We start from the raw sequence: 21,037 nt of genomic DNA, 5'->3' as shown, positions 1-21,037 counted from the left end.
GCGGTGTCTGGGGCGGGGCCTGCATCGGGGGCGGGGTTTGAGCGTGGGGCGAGGCGGACGTCAGCTCCGCCTGGCCCCAGCAACCCTAAGCGGCCCAGGTGAGCGGAGCACGCCAGGGGTTGGTCCCCAGGACTCTCACGCGTGCTCTGAGGGCCACAAAGAGCCCGCGATGGGGACCTGTGGGATCCCGCTCTGCCTTCACTGGCCCTAGGCAAGTTCCCGAGCCGCTGAGCCTCTGAGCCCCTCCATAAAATCGGGATAATGAGACCCGACAGCTGCATGAGGTTAGTTAGAGGAGGTAACGCCCGTAAGGCTGAAGCACAGCGGGCAGTACTTGGAAAGAGTAGCTTGACCCATGATGAAAATGACTTTTTTTTTCCTGAGTATTCAAATTACAGGTACTTATGGTAAATAATTGCAACAATAAAGAAAAACATATAATGAAGAAAGGGGAAAAGACACCTGATATCCTGCCCCCTGACATGAGCCATCTTTAAGATCTCGGATACCTTCCCTTCCGACGCTTCTTTACGGGCAGGTACAACCGCTTGCGGGCAAAGGGCTTGCTCAGCTTCTTATTCCACACCAGCGAGCCGCTGTGCAGGGTCCAACAGGCTTCCTACCTGCTCCTCCGGAGGCTGGCCTCTCCCTTTTGGAGCCACTCAGCCTCTGCCCTGACCCTGAAAGGCAGCTCAGGCTGGGCTTCAGGCCCATCACTTTTCCAGTAGTGATTTGCCATCCCCAAAGGGGTGAATGAGCAGCAAAAACAACAACACACGGTGACCTTAGGTCTAGTGTCACAACTGAGGCTTCTAGTGCTAACTGCTGCCACCTCCCACCAGAGGTCTCGGTGCCCTCCATGTGCCATATAAGGCAACGTCTTCACAAATACCCACGTACCTGAAAACCCTAAAGTTTGCATGAAGGACCCGATACAGACAGTCTCCTTGCCCCTCAGTTGGAATCCTTGAGGTCAGCTCTGGCACCCCGACTTCTTTCTTCTGGTATGTAATTAACACCCACCAACTCTAACTCTTCCTTCTAGCCATCTCCCCTCAGCTCTTCCTTCCCTAATTCCAGCCACCTTCCTAGGTCAGGTCCTCGGCCCCTCATGCCAGCTCTAATAAAACAGTGCCCTATGGGGCTTCCCTATCTGCGAAGAATAACCTCCCCTACTTCACAGAGCTTTTTGTAAACTGCTGTTCATTGATCTTACTAAAATTCCATTTTGACCACTCTTGTGCTTAAGAAACTTTTATGCCCATTCTTCTAGGACTAACTGACATTTGCTCCTGCAGTAGCCTGCCTGGATCCCTCAAGCCACAGTGATTTCCTTTTCTACTGAATATCATAGTATCCATCATTCATCCTTTTCAGTTCCCAGACTCTTACACAAAATGAGGAAGCCCCTTTTCTTGATGATCTCCAAAGCCTCTCCCAACTGCAGCCAGAAATGGGAACCCAGAGAAGGTACGTGATTTGTCAGACTTACTGAATCAGGAACTCCAATTGATGTGGTGAGCTGAAGTGACCGGGAGAGCCTCTGTTCTGCTCTGAATACACAGACATGTTAGATAAAATACCTCCCTCCCAACTTAACGGCAGTTAACCTCAGGGGAATTTTAAAACGAGGTGGCAATAAAATACTAGACAAAAGGGAAAAAAATGATGATTGGGGAGAGGGCTAGATAAGAAGTTAGTCCTTTTTAATTTCATAAGAAAAAAAAGGGATAGATATTGACTGGACTTAGGCTTTGTTTAGTATTGATTTTAAAAATTTAAGTTTTTTTCTTTAGTAGAACAATATAATTTCAAACTAGTAAAGGGGAAAGGGAATAAGGACAATGCAATCAATTAAATAGAAGGCAAGAAAAACAGAGAATAGGTGAAGTAAAGGACAAGCATAAAAAATAAAAAGCACACAGTAAGATAAAAGAATTAAAGAAAAATATGTTGGTGATCACAGTGAATGTAAACAGACTTCACTACTTGTTTAAAAGGGAGATTCTCCCAGATTGGAAGTGTTATATTTTGTTTTGTTTTATTGTTGTTGCTGCTGGCTTAATCCAGCTATGTGGCTTTTCCAAAGCACACCTAAAACAAACATACAGAAAGGTTTAGATAAAGGAATAGGATAGAAAAAGATATGACAGGTAATCAAAAAAAAGTTATTAAACATTTGAAATTAAAAATTAATAAAAATGTTAAAAGGCTTTTTTAATGATAAAGGAAAGAGTCCACCAAGAGGCTATACTAATATTTACCTATAAGCAACTAACAACGTTGTCTTATAATATCTAGCACAAAAATTGGCAAATTATGAGGAAAAATTCAAACTCCATAACTATAACAAGAGATTTGAACCACCTCTATCAGAAAATGATGTCAAGTAGAGCACAAAATAAATGAAGAATATGCAAGAGTTGAATAATATGATTAATGTTTGTGATCTTTAAGAAATACTGAACCCTGAAGAACAGATTATTTTCAAGCACATATGGAATATTTATAAAAATTTGACCATTCACTAGACTACAAAAGAAGTTTCAGCAAATTTCAAATTGTGTCACATGGACTGGATTTTCTGACTTCAGTGGTATAATTACAGTAGAAATCAATGAAGTTATTTGCTTTTTACAAACACACACACACTCATACACACACACACACACACACACACACACACACACACACACAGACCTGAAAACCAAAACACACTCTTTGAAATAATTCATGGATATACATATATCTGAATTTGTATGGGCAAGGCCCGATTGATGTCCGTCATCCCAATGTAATTATTAGTAGCACTTCCTGTCACTCGCTATCAAAGGTGTCTCAATTTGGTTGATACATTACATGGCCATACTAGTTAAAGGGGAATTTGTAACATATTTGGAACTGAATGATAAGCGCTCCTTATCAAACTTCTGCTTTGCTTCTAAGGTGATACATTGAGGAAAAATAACCTGGAAATAATAAGCTAGGGTTTTCAACCCAAAGAGTTAATGAAAAGGAGCAAGAGAGAAATCACAAGCACAAAAAATATATAGAAAGGAGTGAAAAAGGTAAAGACAGATACTGATGAAAACGAAAACTCTTTCATTAGTTTTTTTTTTTGCTTTCGTTAGAAGCTAGAAAGATGAACAGTAAAGAAAAGCTGACTGTTGAAAAGATGAGTAAAGATACATACTTCAGCAAGTCCATCAGGAAGGCAGAGAGAGAATAAACAATATTATAAATGAAAGAGGGAACATCATTCAATTACAGTGAAACTTGTATTCATATTTTGAAAGCTTGAAGGATGTGGACAATTTTCTAGGAAACTCCCAAAAGTTAACCTAAAAAATAATAGGAGATCAGAATAGATTCTAACCTTTCAATAAACTGGCCAGCAGACAAAAATCTCTTTCAAAGAAACAAAAGACATCAAGCTGTGACTGCTTTTAACACTAGTTTGTTCTTTTTTAATGAAACATTAAAGAAAAAAGAATTTCAATCTTAAGCAGACACTTTCAGAGAGTAGAAAAAGAAGAAACAACATCCCAGCTCATTTTCAAAGGATTATATAACTTTGATAGGAAATGCAGACAAGGACAGTCCAAAAAAAAAAAGGAAGAAAATATAGGCCAATCTTCCTTCTGAAAGTAGATGTAAAAATCACAAATATTACAAAATATTAGCAAATTGAATCAATTATCCCGTATCAGCTATCAATTGCTACGTAAACAAACCTCCTGGACACTTAGTGGCTTGAAACAGCTACTTTCCTCTATTTTGCCCACAAATCTGCAATGTGGGCTGTGCATGGCATTTGTAGCTTGCCCCTGCTCCATGTCACTTTGGGTGGCTTGGCTGAGGCTAGTGGATCTGCTTTCAAGAAGGCTCACTCACACGGCCATCACATTGATGGTGGATGTCGGCCGGGAGCCCAATTGGACTGTAAGCTGGAGAACACAGTTCCCCTCTGCGTGAGTCTCTGCGGACTTTGGGAGCATCCTTGCCTTGTGGCGGCTGGCTTCCAGGAGCACGTAGCTCAAGAGAAACAGGTAGAAGCTGCACAGCCTTCTAGAACCTTGCCTCTAAAGTCCCATAGCATCACTTGCACCGTAGCCATGGCACAGATGGATTCCCAGGGAGGGAACGTAACCCTGACCTGTCAATGGAAGAAGGAAGAAGTCACTTTGTTGGCAGAACAGGTGAAAGAACAGGTGAGACCTTTTGAAGCCATTTTTGAAAAACACAACCTGTCAAACATCACACTGAAAAAAAAAAATAATAATGATCTATTGGGCTTCTCCTAGGACTGCAAGAATGGTGAATATCATAAAATCTTTCCTGTACCTAAGTCCATTAAGAATTACAGCAGAGAAATATCTCAGATAGATTTTTATAATAGACACTTGATAAAATTCAACTTGATTCGTGGATTTTGTTTTGTTTTGTTTTTTAACAAAGGAACTTCTGAGAAAACGAATAGAAACTTCCTGATCCTAATAAAGGATACATACTATAAACTTATAGAGGGCATTTGACTAAATGATAGAACTTTGGAAAACAGTCTCATTAAAGTCAAGAACATGCCAGAATCTTCCCTATCACCCCAACTCTTCAGTACTGCATTGGAGCACCAGCTGGTGTAGAAACAGTCCTGGGAGTGGCACTGAGCTGTTACCCATGTCCTCACCAGTGTCTGCCTTTTTTGACATTGAACCTCTATGTCCCTCCTGCTCATATCTTATACCTTAGCTTCCAGCTATATTTTAGGAATTCTGAGGCGAGGAATCCAAACTTACACATACCCCAGAGTCCCAGTTGTATTCAAACTAACTCAATAAACAGTTTTTGATTATTCGAAGGTCACAGGAAAATAAAAAAGAAAGAAAAGAAAACCACAAAAGAAAGTGGTAGAAAGAAACCAAATGCCTATTTTTCCACCATGGATGTAACTCCCCAGGAAGCCATCCTTTTCTGTCGGGTAGACCCTGGCAGCAACTTGCTGTCCAAATAATTAAGAGAAATGGGTGCTTCTGCAGTTTTGACTTATGGCCCCATCTGTGCTACCCTCCCCTGGTTTTTTCCAGCACTAAGCGAGTTGTTTCTGCTGTGCCCTGTACTTGTGTCTGTAGCCCATGATAGGGCCAGTTCCTAAGAGCCGCTGTGGCCATAGAAAAGGTTCCATGGAGATGTTCTGCACTGCTGCTTTTGTCCTGCCTCATAATAGTCACCCTGGCTCTGGGATCATGTTACCTGTTGTATCAGTTCCCTAGGGCTGCTGCAACACAGTATCACAGACTGGGGAGCTTACACAATAGAAATGTATTGTCTCACTGTCCTGGAGGCCAAAAGTCTGAGACGAAGGTGTCAGCTGGGCTGGTTCCTTCTGAGGCTGGGCGGGAGAATCTGTTCCATGCCTCTCTCCTGGCTTCTGGTGGTTTGCTGGCAATCCTTGGTGTTCCTTGGCTTGTAAATGCACCACCCTGCTCTCTGCCTTCATGTTCACATGGTGTTCTCCCTGTGTGCATGTCTCTGTCCAAATTTACTCTTTTTATAAGGACATCAGTCATATTGGATTGGGGCCCACCCTAATGACTTCATTTTAACTTGATTGCATCTGCAAAGACTTTATTTCCAAATACAGTCACATTCTTAGGTACTGGGAGTTAGGATTCCAGCATATCTTTTTGGAGGGGACACAATTCAAGCCGTAACACCTGCCTCTTCTGTTCAGGAACGCCAGCCCTTGCTCTCTGTATTGTGACTGCAGGACATTTAATTCAGGCCAGGTCATATTGAGTATAATTATGGTATCATATCCTACATTTTTGTGATTTGTGATTAGTCATCAACTCCAATTATTGTTCCCATAAATATTCTCTTTCCTCTCTCCTCCTATTTGCATTGGCTAAAGTGAGAACAGAAATGGGAGGTTTTCAAGTCTGATTTTTGAAACCATACCAAGTAGGGCCATTGAGATCCACTGAGTGCACCAGAGTTTGAAAGTCTCTCTAAATCACTCATCTCCCAGTTGTCCTAACTTATTGTTCCATCGACTATTCTCTGATGAAACCAAAAGCTATTCAAACCCACTGAGACCTTCATGAAGGTTCTCCCTCTTCCTCTTGAAACAGCTAAATTGTGGCTGCTTTCCCTTTACTGAGCATGGTAAATATTGTTTATTTGTTTGTAAGACATGTTTTAAGATTTAAACACCCAAGTCTCCAAATGTAAATGGAATTAGGCTGGAAAATCCCAGCAAGTCAGAAGGTGTACCTGGTAGGACGCTGCATGCAGAAAGCCTGCAGGGCTCTGCTTACGGTAGAGGGTGTCGCTTTGGTTTCCCTCTGAGGTCAAGGTGATCTGCCCCTGGGAAATTTCCAGCCTTCTAATGCTTTGTGACCTTGGAATCTGGAGGCATTTTTTTTCTTTCTTTCTTTCTTTTTATTCATTTGCATTATTGTTGCTCAATCAGCACTCATGGCCCTTAGTGATGCCATTTGGAACATTTTTTGCCATTCATTTTCATTTATTCTGAGAATCAGATTCAGCTTAAGTTTTTAAAAATGCAGCTATCCTACCAAGAGGGCAAAGCAGCTGGTTTCTGCTTCTTACTTTGTGGATTTTCTGCACATTAGCAGTTCTAGCAGAAGGGAAGGTTTGCAACTCTGTTGCTTCGATGATGATGGTGATATGATAATGATAATGGTCATGATCATACTGATGCCAATAGCTAGCGTTTTACTGAGCATTTTATAAAGAGTATTTCATTTATTCTTCATAACCTTAAGAGGAAGCTACTATAATTTGCACCATACATAGTCAAATGTAAACCAAAAAAGCTTCCCTAAATACAGAATTGAGAAGCAGAATAATTCCAACTGGTAGAGGAGGCTGATATCACTTTTCCCCAAGTGCCACGCTGACACATGAATGTTCAAATAAATCAGATTTACCATTCATTCTATTAGGTTCACATGTCAGTGAGCGTGCATGACTTGTGCCGTAAAAAAAATATAAATTGTATCTTGTTTTTACACTAATAAGTATTGAGAAACAGTAAGATCTCTCTTCTATTTCCTTTGACATGAAACGTCTGTGGTTCTACCTGAAATTCTGTGTAATAAACCTGTGACAAGATTACATTCCTATAGCCTACAGATTGCCATGTGAGCCAATCAGGATGTTGACATTCACTATTAAGTTTTCATGAAAAGTTTGTCACAAATTCAAGAGAGGACAGGGTAGCACTATAGAAAGAGGGAAAAGGTGAGATATTTAACTCTTTAGCCAATTATACACACATACACAGAAATAGAAACTTTTTAGACTTCATACCAATTTTCACCCTACTGGCTCCTGCAGTACATTGCTGAAGTCCTGATATATCGCAGTCCTGTGTAAATACCGATGACGTTCAGCAGAAGTCTAAGTTTGTCTTAAACACTCCAAAGAGAAATGTATTGTGCTCAGGTATGCGCTTCCAATTGTGATGATCCAGAAAGCAAAGCCTTACCTTGCAGAAAATCATGGTGCACATGGACTGGGGACACCTGCCTCTGGTTCTGATCAAGAAAGAGAACCAGGAAGCTGTCCAGAAAAGAACACCTGAAATAAGTAAATATGAAGCAGCTTGTGTCAGAAGACTAAGTAAAAATATATCAAAACTCTCAGTATGGAAGATGGAAGCTAAGAGGGGCCATGATCAAGGTCTATACAATTTCAGTTACAATGGGCACCAGAACTAGTGTCAACCTCCTTAACCTTCTAAAGAAAATGGCTTTAGTTGTGTTAGTCCGGGTCTGTGAGAAGCAGATCCCAAGATGGGATTGAACATATAAGACATTTTTAAAGGAAATATTGGTGAAAGAAAATGGGGAGGTAACCAGAAAAGGCCAGGAGAATCAAGACCAAGATGCAGGTCTGATCCCAAGAAAAGGAGAGAAAGGAGGAAGCAGGGAGGGAGGGAAGAGGTGGTAGAGAAGGCGGGGAGGGAGGGAGCAAGGAAGTGGGGGAGGGAAGAAGGCGGGTGGGCAGGCAGGCGAGAAGCATTTTAGACTGTAGTGCAGTTCTAAGGAGAGTTTGGTAAGACCACTACGGAGTCCTCAAACCCAAATCCCTCATCAGCAGAGTCCCAGGTCTCTCTGGATGAACATGACTTAGTATTCCTGCCTCACCCAGTCATTGGCTAGAAGCAGTCCCAGGGAGCAGAAACTGTAATAAATTGCAGAGTAGAGCACTGGGGCTCCTTGTCAATTCTGGCCACTGCAGTTGGAGATCTGAGGGGTGAATCTTCATGGGCACCACATCAGGTCAAACAACAATCATAACCATAATCATAATAATGGCTGTTTACCGACAGCCTGCTCAGAGCCAAGCATTGCACTAGATATTTTACATATTAAACGTAATTGTCAAAACAACCCTCCAGGCTAGGTATGGTTGCTCCTCAAGTTCAATGAGGAAATTGAAGCTTGAAAGGGTAAGTGCCTTACCAAGACTACACAACTGGTTGGTGCAGAAGTGACAGTGAATCCTGGGTCCCTCAGGCTCCAAAGCCCATATTCTTACCACAGCAAACACATGAGAGGACTTTTGCTTCCTCAACAAGAAACACTGACTTTGCTGAATTTGTTAAGCCAAAAAAAGTTGAGTGTTTTTTAAATATAAACAATGCTAACACAGCCAACACAACAATGTAAAGCAATTATACGCCAATAAAGATGTTTTAAAAAAAGAACTGCAATGCTGCTTGTGTTCTGCATAATTCATAAGTGACAAGATTTGAGACTGACACCATCACACTTTCCATCAAATGACTCATCATCACACTGGGCCCTTAATGGTCCCAAACGGTATTCCTTAAGTCCTCCTGACTGTCTAGAAGATCAGGTGTGACCAGGAAGGGACAAAGCCCCAGTACTTCCTTGCTACATGACTTTAAGAATGACCTTAGTCATTAGTTTTCTCCTCCTGGAATCACGGTAATGTCGTAATGTCTATAAATTGGTGAAACATCTAGCATGGCACCTGGAATGTGAAAGGCGTTTGACAAATGTGGTCCCCTTCTATCAGCTTATACCAAGCATGCACAGTCAAGCTTTTCTTCTCGTACCATAAACTAACTCTTGCAAAAATGCATTGATTATGTCATTCTTCAACCTAAAATCTTCTGACATCTTCCATTTTCTACAACAGGGATTTTTTTTATTTTAATCACTCATTTTATTTATTTATTAATTGATTAATTAATTAAAAAAAAAATTTTTGGCTGCGTCGGGTCTTCGTTGCTGCGCGTGGGCTTTCCCCCGTTGCGGCGAGAGGGGGCTACTCTTCGTTGCGGTGCGCGGGCTTCTCACTGCGGTGGTCTCTCCTGTTGTGGAGCACAGGCTCTAGGCATGCAGGCTTCAGTAGTTGTGGCGCACGGGCTCAGTAGCTGTGGTTCGCGGGCTCTAGAGCGCAGGCTCAGTAATTGTGGCGCACGGGCTTAGTTGCTCTGCAGCATGTGGGATCTTTCCCGACCAGGACTCGAACCCGTGTCCGCCTGCATTGGCAGGCAGATTCTTAACCATTTACAGCAGGGATTTTTAAACCTTACTCTCTGTGTAATGCCATCCACGTGCCCCTCGTACTTGCTCTATGACATTACCCCAATTCTGTGGGGGAGCAGGAGGAGGGGAGCAGGTGCATGTGACCCTGGGAGAGGGCATGAGACCCTCAGAGGAGTAGAATGTGTAGCCTGAAAATTCTCATCCTCCGGGGAGTTAGGCTGCAGCCCTCGTCTCCCCTTTGAGAGTTTCCAGTCCTCAGAATGAACTCCGAGTCCTTGCCTCCCACTGACCAGCACCCCAGGGTCTGGCTGGACCCTTGCTGTCCCTGCCTCCTTGCCTTTGTTGGTTTCCTCCTTCTGCTTGGAAGTCCCCTTCCACACTTTTGTCCCATACTTAGGGAACTCACTTGTCCATTTCAGTGACGTTTTCACTCAGTGCTTCAGGCAAAATTATAACTCCCTGGTCAGAGCTCTGGCACATCTGGAACCTGTTCCCTCCTGTAAAGGTAGTGGATCCACTAGAGGCACAGACTCCACCTTCAGACAGGTAAGTGTGGTGGAGACTGCTTGAATCCCAATAAAAACCAGTCTTCCTTCTTCCAAAGAAATGGAAGTGAAGCCAGGCCCATAGCTGCCCGGCTGGTCCACATTTCCTAGGCTTGCTTGAAGTTACCTCTGGCCTTGACACTAAGAAGTTCGAGCAGAAGTGATGTTGCCAGATCTGGGTCTGGGACTTAACACATCTGGTGGGTCTTCTCCATGACCACTTCCCGCATCTCTCTGGCTGGACCTGGACAAGGCAACGACTGTCCAGTAGACCTTTCTGAGTTGATGGAAATGTTCTAGATCTGTGCTGTCCAAGATGGTAGACACTGGACACTTAAAATGTGGCTAGGGCAACTGAGGAACCAAACTTTTAATTGTAAAATAGCCTTGTCAGCAGTGTATACTGTATCAGACATTGGAATCCTTGGGGATGGAGAAGCAATGACTTGGAAGCAATATGAGTCTTGAAATGCCCAGTGGAGGAGACTTACCCCACCAACATGGACTACTTAACTCAGAACAGTTGAGAGGGGAAAAAAGTCAATATTTTTAGGGCAGTTAGTATAGTGTGGCATGGTGGTTATGGCAATGACCTGGAGGGTCACTTTGTGAGTTCAAATTCCAGCTCTGCCACTTAATAGCTGTATGACCTTGAGCAAGTCTCTTTATGTCCTTGTGCCTCAGTTCTCAACACTGCCCTGGGGAGATGAAGAGTACACAGCCTCAGGTTGTTGTGAGAAGTAAATGAAGTAAGAATGTAAAACACTTAGAATATCATATCCCTCTGTAATTGTTAGCTATTGTTAAGAAATTTGGGGGCTCTTTGTTATAGCATCTTAGCTTTACACTAACTAATACATGTGGGTTTGAATCAGGCTCCACCATTTACCACTTGTGTGATATTGGGCAACTCAATCTCTCTGGGCCTTAGTTTTCTCTATTTCTTATAGGATGAGGGGAATAATAGGCTCTTTCTTGTAGGGTTCTTGGGAGTAATAAAAAAAGATTATACAAGTACAGAGCTTAACACAGTGTCTGGTCCAAGTTAAGCACTCATATCTGTAACTATTATTGTAGAACATATCATATTCTAGTATAGGCAGCTGTTTAGTTATCCCTCTGTGAGCACTCAAGGATAGACTGTCATTTTTTTTGTTCTTTGGTGATTAGCACAGTGAAGATTCTCAACAAATGTTTATTGAATGGATGACTGAATAGGTAAATAACTCCTCTAGTATTAGTTTACCTGAAAACCCAATACTTCAGCTGTTGAAACGCTGCTTCTGAGACTTCCCTTGGACATCAAATCCCAATGGCAGTCAAATAAGCACACCCAAACAAGGATGTTCTGTCCACTCCACCCAGAGCCTCCCCAGGGACAGCAGCCCTTCCAACACTAACAAAAAGGTTACTCTGTAGCCTCAGCCGAGCACAAAGACTGGCCAGGATGACTCACTCCAGCGGGCTGTTGGCAGAGGACACCTTCAGGATCACTCTCATCAATTCCTGTTTATTAAGTGTGTGCCCCGAGGGATGCCGGGGACAGGTGGTGACATGTGGCTGGAATCTAAGGGCCTTGGCGGAGCCAACGCTGTACCCTGACTCCCACAGATTACTTGCCCTAAGCAGGAGCCTGGCAGGGAAACTTTGTTCAAGCTCTCGCTGGAAGGAAAGAGCGTGTGGAATCTTACCTGTATGCAGGGCTGGGTGAGGGGAAAGCTGGGTGGTGGGCGGCAAGAGACCCACCTGCACATCCATCAGGCAGTGAACCCTGGGAGGAGGTGGTCAATTAAGGTTCTCCAGAGAAACAGAACCAATAGGACATGTATAGATATATAGAAAGAGGTTTATTGTAAGGAACTGGGTCACGTGATTACGGAAGCTGAGCCATCCCATGTTCTGTTCTCTGCAAGCCCAGCTGGCAGTGTAATTCAGTACCAGTCTGAGGCCTGAAAACCAGAGGAGCCAAAAGCCTAAGTCCTGGTCTGAGTGCAAAGGCCCAAGAGTCAGAAGTGCTGATGTCCAAGGGCAGGACATGGATGTCTCAGCTCAAGCAGAGAGCAAATTTGCCTTTTCTCTGCCTTTTTGTTCCAGTCAGTCCCTCAGCAGGTAGGATGGTCTTCTTTGCTTGGTCTACCGGTTCAAATACTAATCTCTCCTGGAAACACAGTCACAGATATGCCCAAAAATCTTGTTTTGCAAGCTACCTGGGTGTCCCTTAGCCCAGTCAAGTTGACACATACACTTAAGCATCATGATCACAGTGCTTTATGAAGCCAGAAAAATGGAATGCTGACACAGGCCTGGGGCCACCCCAGGGGTCTGGACATGGACAATGGGTCTGTCCAGCAGGAGCACAGGGTCTCAGGGAGTGAGAGCTGTGAGGGGCAGGACCAGGCCACAGGGACCTTTACCTGCACCCAACGGGAGCCTCTGAGGATGAGGCTGGGGTGAACGTGGGCTCGTCCGCGGTGCTCAGCGGTCCCCGGCATCTGCACGAGTCCGTGTGAGATGAAGAGTCTGACCGGAGAGGTGGGGGGTGGCTGTGAGAACACTTGGGGTGGAGTCGGCTGAACAAGAGAACTAGGGAAGAGCCATGTGTGGCTCTATGGCTCTGGCGGGAGGGCAAGGAGGAAACATTAAGGAAGGTTCCCGAGGAAGGAATGAAGGGAGCACGGTATTGGTCTAGCCATGTTGAGGTTGAGCTGCTTGTGGGGCTCCAAATGGACATGCCCATCAGCCAGTTGAGAAGATGCCCTGGTGCTTGGTGTCAAGGTTGTGACAAGGTCACTGTGAGAGGGATTCAGGAGACCCAGGATCACAAGCCATGAATGCCATGTACGGGGTGAGATGGTTAAGGGCGAGAGCGTGGAGTAAGAACCGAAGGGCTCAGGGCGGGAACCTGGGCGTCTGCAATGCACAATGGAGGGTGGAAAGAGACCCGACAAGGGGAGGAGAGAAGGAACCTTGAGAGGTTCAAGGTGATGCAGGGATGGGAGGAGAAGGAGGGGCAAGACAGGGCACTGTCTCAGGCAGGAGCTGGACACAGGGACAGGGGACCACAGGGAAGATCAGGATGGAGACACGCCCACCGGAGGGGAAAGTGAGACTTTGTAGGGGCAGGTAGGGAGTCTCCTCCACCATCACGTGGCATGTGAGCAGTGACTTGCCCGGAGGGTGATGCAGTTTGCCAGGTCTTGAACCATCTTGCTGTGGGTTGAACTATGCACATCGTACACAGCAAATGCTCACATCCTGGGTGGTTGAAAATGAAGCCAGCACTCTATAGGGCCAGCATGGGTCAGGCTGCTTGTAATCACTTCACACCTTTTAATTCCTTTAATCCTTACGACAACCTTACGATATAGGATATAGGTGTTATTGTTCTCTACATTTGTCAGGTAGAGGACAGAGGCAGAGGGAGGCTGAGTAGCTTGCCTGAGGCTGTGTGGCCAGTGGAGCAACATGCCAGAACTGAGCACGGGCAGTAAGCTCCAGAGACTAACTCCTAAATCTTGCAGTGCTGCCAGGCATGGGCGGAGCAGCTGGGGAAGAGATTCTACCGCACAGGTTTCCTGTTTCACTTGGATAATCTTTGTAGTGGGTAGAACTGTGGCCCCCAAAAGACATGTCCACTGGCCTAGCTCCTGGAATCTGTGAATGTGACCTAATTTGGGGGAAAAAAAGTCTTTGCAGATATAATTAAATTAAGGATTTGGAGGTAAGGAGATCCTTCTGGGTAGACCCTAAATTCAATGACAAGTATCCTTACAAAAGACAGAAGGGGAGAGAGACCCACAGGTGAGGAGGCCATGTAAAGATGGAGGCAGAGATTGGCGTGATGTGGCCACAAGCCAAGCAGCCCTTGGAGCCTCCAGGAGCTGCTGGAAGGGACAAGGGAGGGTCCTTTTCTAGACCCTTCAGACACCTTGATTTTAGATTTATAGCTTCCAGAACTGTGAGAAAATACATTTCTCTCGTATTAAGCTACCAAATTTGTGGTAATTTGTTATGGAGGCAATAGGAAACAAACACACATCAAAATCATACAGGACGGTCCAGACTCTGTGCTGAGTTCATTCCCTGCTGACCCTGAGACACAAATATCCCTGTTCCTGTTACCACACCTGGGATTCTACAAAGTAGGGTCTCCAGAAAGTATTTTAAAATTCCACAAGCCACAGGAATTTCACACTGAAACACTCAACTTGGAATGTCTCCCTACGACTTTTGGGGCATCTAATGTGGCACCAACAACAATCAGATTTATGAACTCAGGCAAGGTGGGGTTTTGCACTGACTTACCCGTTCGCAAGAAGAGCAAGGCTGTGACCCAGTGCAGAATTTGCTCGGGTTCAAATGCTCACTACATTTTTTTTTTTGTATTATACAACTTTTACTCCTATTACTTAAAACCCATTCTCATCACCTGAAATAATTCACACAGCAGGAGATGACTTGTCCAAGCTTCCCCCACCCATCGTTATCCTCCACTGCCTGCCTCCCATGCCTGGGATTTGAAATGTGCCCAAGGTGCTAAGGCTGGGTCACCGCGTCCCCTCCTCACTTATGACGTCACATCCCCCTAACGGCTTTTACATGTGCGGTGGTAGTTACCCTAGTAGTTAAGAGTTGGGTGTTGGTCCATTTCAATACCATACTTTTTCCAGATCTTAGATAAGGGTCTAATGATTTGTTAGCCATGTAAAATTGCTAAGAAACTATCAGACAAATAGTGTTATGGGTCTATTTGTGGCGTCTGCTATGCTGAATTATGTATAGTATCCATAGCCAGAACATCATAACCCCAAGAGCTATGTTTTCTTAGCCTTCACTCTTTCATGCTAATCTCCAGTCTGTTGATCTGAGTATAATATATTTCACAAGCATAATTATAGCAGAAATTATCCAGCTTTGGTTCTGATTAAGAGCATAAATAACTTTTCTGCATAATCATAGGAGTAAATTAAACTAAAAAAACACCCGGCCACTAAATTATCAAAGGACTTTTGTACTTAACACATAAACCACTATTCTAAGGTATATATTTTATCCCAGGTATATATTTTATTATATTTTAGCCTTCTATAATAATTGCTGGATTTTAAATTCCATATTTTCCAAATAGCATATGAATTCTCACTCCTTGAGAGGGTGAATTAACACTTCTGAGAGCTTCGTACTATTTATAGATGTTAAATTGGTGACAGGAATTTTTTTTATGCTAACAAGTATTAAGGAACCACTCCATGGCAGGCATTTTTACATATGTTACTGTAATTAATTTTAGAAATTCATTTTTTCTTTTATTAATTCTTGGTGCAGCTCCTTGGTCTCACTATTATATTCTCTTTTCTCTGTAATGGGCTCTTTCTTTATGGGATCCCTCTGGGTAGAAACAGTGTTTTCTCCACAGATTTCCAGAACCTCTCTGGGAGTGCTGAGGTGGTAAGACTCACAGCTGATTAATTACTGCTGCAAGTGCCCCAGGGGACCCCCGGGCCCCGGTCAGCTTCCTCCGACATAAGTCAGACATTGCTCTGAAAACTCCCCTCAGGTCGTGTCCTGGGGGACCTGGGGATGCTCCGGCACGTGTGAGTGTGTGTGAGTGTGTGTGAGTGTGCCTGTAATGCATGCAACTGTGTATGTTGATGGACGTGTTCAGAGTAGGGTAAGCCATAAACTTCTGGTGAGAAATAACATTTTAGCTTTAAAGTTTTTTCTTCACTCAACAGCAAGAGTGATGAACCCATTGATCGGCCCCTGGGACATCTGGAAATCAAAGCAGGGAATTAATGGTCTCTTGCAAAACTGAGGGCAGCCTGCAATCTTTTTGGGGAGGGAGGGAGGAAAAGCAGGGAATTTCCTGGGGCGGGGGAGGGTAGAGGCAGCAAGGGCTTGGAATTCAGAACCCAGAACTCAGACCAGAACAGAATCTCCAGTACAGAGCAGAGGATTCCACATCTGCTCCCTACCCAGCCTGAAGCAACCTGGTGAAAGTCCCTTTGCGTTTTTTTAATTTATTCTATACCTTTTCCAACTTCTATCCAGTAATGTACTACATGAATAAAAAACTCAAAACGTACAGGAGGACTTACAAAGAGCAGCTGTCCTTGGCCCCTTGCTTCCCAAATCCCCTCCCCTCCCTGCTGTTCCCTCTTCCTGTGGCTACCGCCCTATCTCTACATAATGTGCTCATATTGGCATTACTCAATCTGTCAATTTATGAATTATATATTGATTTCGTGCTTTGACATATGAGGGCTTAGCTTTATTATGCTCCACGCCTGCTCCCAACAAGTACATCAGTATTTTTAGTTTTCTAGTTGGTTCCTAAGTAACTTTGAGTAATGCCCTCTCATCTCTTAACTCCATCAGGTATAAACCACACATCCCCACCCTCAAATGTATAAGCTACTAGCCCCTACCCAATGAGCTCTTCTATGCCTCATCTGTAGGGTTAGTTCTGAATATCACAAGGCAGCCAACAGTGGTACCTTCCTCAGACTATGAAAGTATGTTCATGCATGGCCAGAGAGCGTGCTTTGATTTCATTTCTTTTATTATACTATTTATTGTTTTTCCTGAAGTTTCTAATGTCTTTTAAGGATTTGCCTTCTTCACATCCTTTCCCCCTGCAACCTCTCCACTATCTGTTATATTCAGTCAAGTCCTCCTTCCCCTGGAAATGACCTCTAGGAACTCCCCATCCTCACCCTCCTAGGCTGGATCCACTTTCCAGGCCACACCACTGTCATCTGAGAACTTCTCTCCTACTGGGTGGGACTCACTATCTCCTGGACCCCCATCTTCCTCTTTCTTGCCTTGCTCAAGTACAAACTTCAGTAACTTTTATTGTTTTGTTTTGTTTTTGTTTTTTTTTGGCTGCGTTGGGTCTTCGTTGCTGCACGTGGGCTTTCTCTAGTTTCAGCGAGCGGGGGCTACTCTTCGTTGTGGTGCATGGGCTTCTCATTGCGGTGGCTTCTCTTGTTGCAGAGCACGGGCTCTAGGGCACGCGGGCTTCAGTAGTCGTGGCATGCGGGCACAGTAGCTGTGGCTCGCAGGCTCTAGAGTGCAGGCTCAGTAGTTGTGGTGCACGGGCTTAGTTGCTCTGTGGCATGTGGGATCTTCCCGGACCAGACCTCGAACCCGTGTCCCCTGCATTGGCAGGTGGACTTCCAACCACTGCACCACCAGGGAAGCCCCAAGTAGAAACTTCAGTAGCTTTTGATGAGAGAACACTGGTAGATACAATTTCCGAATCTTCACACATCTGCAATGTTTTCATCCTGCTTTCATATTTTATATTTTGATAGATTGGCGGGGTAGAGAAATCTTGATTCAACGTCACTTTCCTTTAGACTTTGAAAAACCACTCCATCCTCTTGTAGCATCCACTGTAGATAACAAGAGATCTTATTTCATTAGATCTTATTTCAGACCGATTCTTATTTCCAGGAAGAGCCTTTCTGCATCCTTGGTTTTCTGAGATCCCCCCAGGAATGGGTCTGGGCCTGGGTCTCATTCACAGCCCTGAGAACTCAGTGGACTGTTTCAATCTGAACACTTTTGTCCTTTAATTCTGGAAAGTCCTCAATCTCTGTTTTATATAATTCCTTCCACTCTGTTTTCTTTCATTGACTCCTATTAATCAGGTATTGGACTTCATACATTTTTTCTCCAGGTCTTTTGTTTTTTCTCCTATACATCTTTTGCTATTATTCTCTTGTCTGGAAGATTTTCTCTATATCATCTTCTAACCTTTCACTGATTTTTTTTTTTAATTTCAGCAATTAGCGTTTATTTCAACAGTTTTCTCTTATTCTCTGATTATGCTCCCTTTCTGTTTAGCATAAGCAGTACATCTTGAATTTCTGAGAATACAAAATAGTGTGTGTGGGGTGTCTTTTCACACACACAAAAAGTGTTCTCTTGTTCCCTGTATTAGCTCCATTTGCTTCGGTCTATTTCTTGTCCTTTTTCTTTCTTTTCCTGTTTGGACAGCTTGTAACACTGACAGGGCTTTGTAGTCACTGAGAGCACTTTTCTCCTTTGTTGGTCCCTGCTTACCTGTTCCTAATGAAGTGCAGAGCAAGAGCTCAGCTGCCTGTGGGCTCTATATGTGTAGGTGGAGCTCTTTCACTTGGCTTGGCTGGGGATGGTGGGGAGTAACCATTGTGTTTTAGGGCCCTAAATGCAAGAAAGGAAGGATGCTGCTTGAGAAACCAGGTCTCGAAGCTAGCTGTCTGAGTTCTCCCCAGACATTCCACTGAATGTCTTTAGAAGGTAATTCTACTTTGGGGAAGAGAGGTGGAAGAGCTTATGGGGATTATTTGTGTTTGCTGTTGTTACTGAAGTTTTTGCTAGGAAATAAATTCCTGGGGATGGGATGGTCTTCCTGAGAGTTGGAGGAGTGTTTGATCCTTAGAAAAAAATACAGCATATCCTGCAACCTTGTCAAAATCCCTTAAGCTTGAGGAACTAGGGAATCCAATCAGATATTTCTGTGGAAGCCAACAAAACCAGTGGAATCAAACCCTGACTGAAAATTGGCCTGGCCTTCTTAGGTCATGATGAAGCTGAAATTTCTAAGACATCCCTGATGAGGACAAAAAGCAAAGTGTGACAATGTGAACCCAAATGAAACAGAACTCTTCCATCATGTCAAAATGGGGGTGTGGTCTGTTCTCAGATGTCTATTTCTGCTACCCACAGATCTCCCTTGCTTCTTTATAGCCACACTCCTCAAATGATATCTGAAACCAGGTAGCCTTACTTGCTAGCATGGATCTTAAAGCTGGAATGCCTTAGTAGTCACCTAGTTTAAAGTTCTAATTTTAGAGATGAAGAAACTAAAACCCAAGGAACTTTTTAAAGGTCACACCACCAGCTGGTGGGAGGCAATAGAAGAAGGGACATGGGGTTTGGAGTGAGAAGATCTGGGTTTGGATCCAGGTTTGCTAGTTTGGATTGGCCAACACATTGCATGGGATGTGTTTCTGGTGGGTTAATATGTGAACATGAGTCCCGGTAGCAGAAATTTTGGGTGTTCTAGATCCCAACAGACCCTGAAAAATATCAAAATTATCTGAGAAGTGTAAGATGAGTATTCCAGATGGCCCTTTAAAGGACAGGGAAGACCCTAGTCACATTTGCTTGAATCTATTCTAACCATCATTGTCTGAATGCATAGGTGAATTTTTGGAAACCAAATTGTTCTCCAACATTCTTCGTGGAGCTCTCAGAAGCAATCAAGAAGGATCCAAAGAGAGGTCAGAGGTTTGAAGAATCATTATGTTTTAAGACTTCTAAGAAGACTAAGAGATGATCCATCCTGATGCCTTCATTGTACAGCTGAAGAACAGAACGTATGAGTTAACTTGACCAAATTCACACAGCAAGTTAACAGCAGAGGCCAGAAGTGCTGTGGACTGGGGCTTCCCAGGGCTTCAAGCCATGAGAATACAGATGTGTGGATAAACACTCGCTGACACATTCCCCAAGACCGTTCCTTCCAGAGACACACGGACCATTTAAAAAAGGTGGAGAACCGTGAGAGGTCAAGATAATCTCTGGGTGATTAATATTATTAGGAGTCATGTGGCTAGATCCTAATTAATGAGTTTTAGTATTATTTAACATTTATTTCGTATGTAATAGTATTTAGTACTATATAATATATTTACATGGGTATTTGTTCCATTAATAACTTTAAACTCTTGTTAATTTCTAAATAAATGTTCATCAGGATTCAGAATCTCGATGGTGAATATTTGTTTACCAGACCAATTGGCACACACATAAGGTCCTCTTTCCATCCATCTGGATCCTTCCCACTGTCCCAATTTGGCACAGGTGGCTCCAGAGCAGGACTGAATTAGCTGAAAGTGATGATAAAAGCTGCTCATGGTGATGGGTCTTCTGACTGTCCTGTCTGATGGATTTCTGCACAGCATTCTTAGGCTAGTCATGGTCAAACTCTGAGAGGGAAATTTCAAGATATAAGCAAGGGAGCCTGGAGAATAACAGGGTTTGGGGGTGGGAATACAAACCACCCGAGATGCTATTTCTGAGGCCAGCAGATGCCTGCTTCTCCCTGTACAAATAGTGAACACATCATCACGGCCCTTCTCCACAGGGCAGCACTCACCCCACCCTCGCTGGTGGCAGCCTCTGTGGGTCACTTGGCCTCCTTTGGGCTTCAGCTCGCTCGTTTGTACCATGAGGCTCTGGGGACAAAGAACCCTGGGGGTTGTCCCAGCACCATGTTTCTTTATCACAAATGAAAATTTTTTTTTTCCCATGGAATGTAGTTCAAGCACAAGCCATTTAAATGTCCTCTCTGCTCTAGCAGTGGAGTTTTTAACTGAAGGCTGTGGAGTTTTTTACTCATTTCAGGTCGCACAAAAGTTGAAACTTTAGCATGTCTTGGTGAGAAGAGCACTGAAAATATTTTTAAAAGCATTTATGTCAACTTCAGTCTTTCTACAGCCCAGGAACCTATTTTATCTTGAATTATGATGTTGACATTGAATTGTAAACACCAGAAGTGTGAACACACATGTCCGGTTACATAACAGGTGGATAATCTTATTTAAATAAGTAAGTTCAATTAAAAACCTCAAGCACGATCCACAGACACTCCTATCAGCACTTTGAAATTGATATGATGACTTAGTTTTGTGGCACCAGCACCGGTAAGCAGGGGATCTTGGTAATAAACCCGATTCCTCTTTGACTGAGTCCTGGTCCATAGACGGCCCGCCTCAGTTGTCCTCAAGGTCAACTATGTGATGGCTGAGTTACACAAATACAACAGTGTGACTCATGACAACACCCACTCCCTGGGCTGGGCGTCCTCCCCTTGAGATCACATAGCTGTGGTCACCTCATCTCCAGCAAGGACACTCCCGAAGAGGCTGTCTGGCCTCTGGCCTCCTGCCC

General features: G+C 43.8%; 1 long non-coding RNA gene across 2 annotated transcripts; it reads left to right on the top strand.

Moving 5' to 3' along the window:
* Positions 1-26: 26 nt before the first annotated feature.
* LOC309657254 lies at positions 27-19,843 on the top strand. 2 transcript variants are annotated; one of them, XR_014261739.1, is made up of 3 exons: positions 27-538; positions 1,299-1,470; positions 19,287-19,843. It is a non-coding gene; the product is annotated as an uncharacterized lncRNA (long non-coding RNA). The 2 variants fall into 2 exon arrangements; XR_014261740.1 differs by having other exon boundaries at positions 1,274-1,470.
* Positions 19,844-21,037: the final 1,194 nt, after the last annotated feature.

This window comes from Balaenoptera physalus (assembly GCF_965194825.1).
Source record: "Balaenoptera physalus genome assembly, chromosome: 3".
NCBI classification, from domain to species: Eukaryota; Metazoa; Chordata; class Mammalia; order Artiodactyla; family Balaenopteridae; genus Balaenoptera; species Balaenoptera physalus.
Note: the sequence above shows the minus strand (reverse complement) of the source record. Positions and strands in the feature narration are given on the sequence as shown.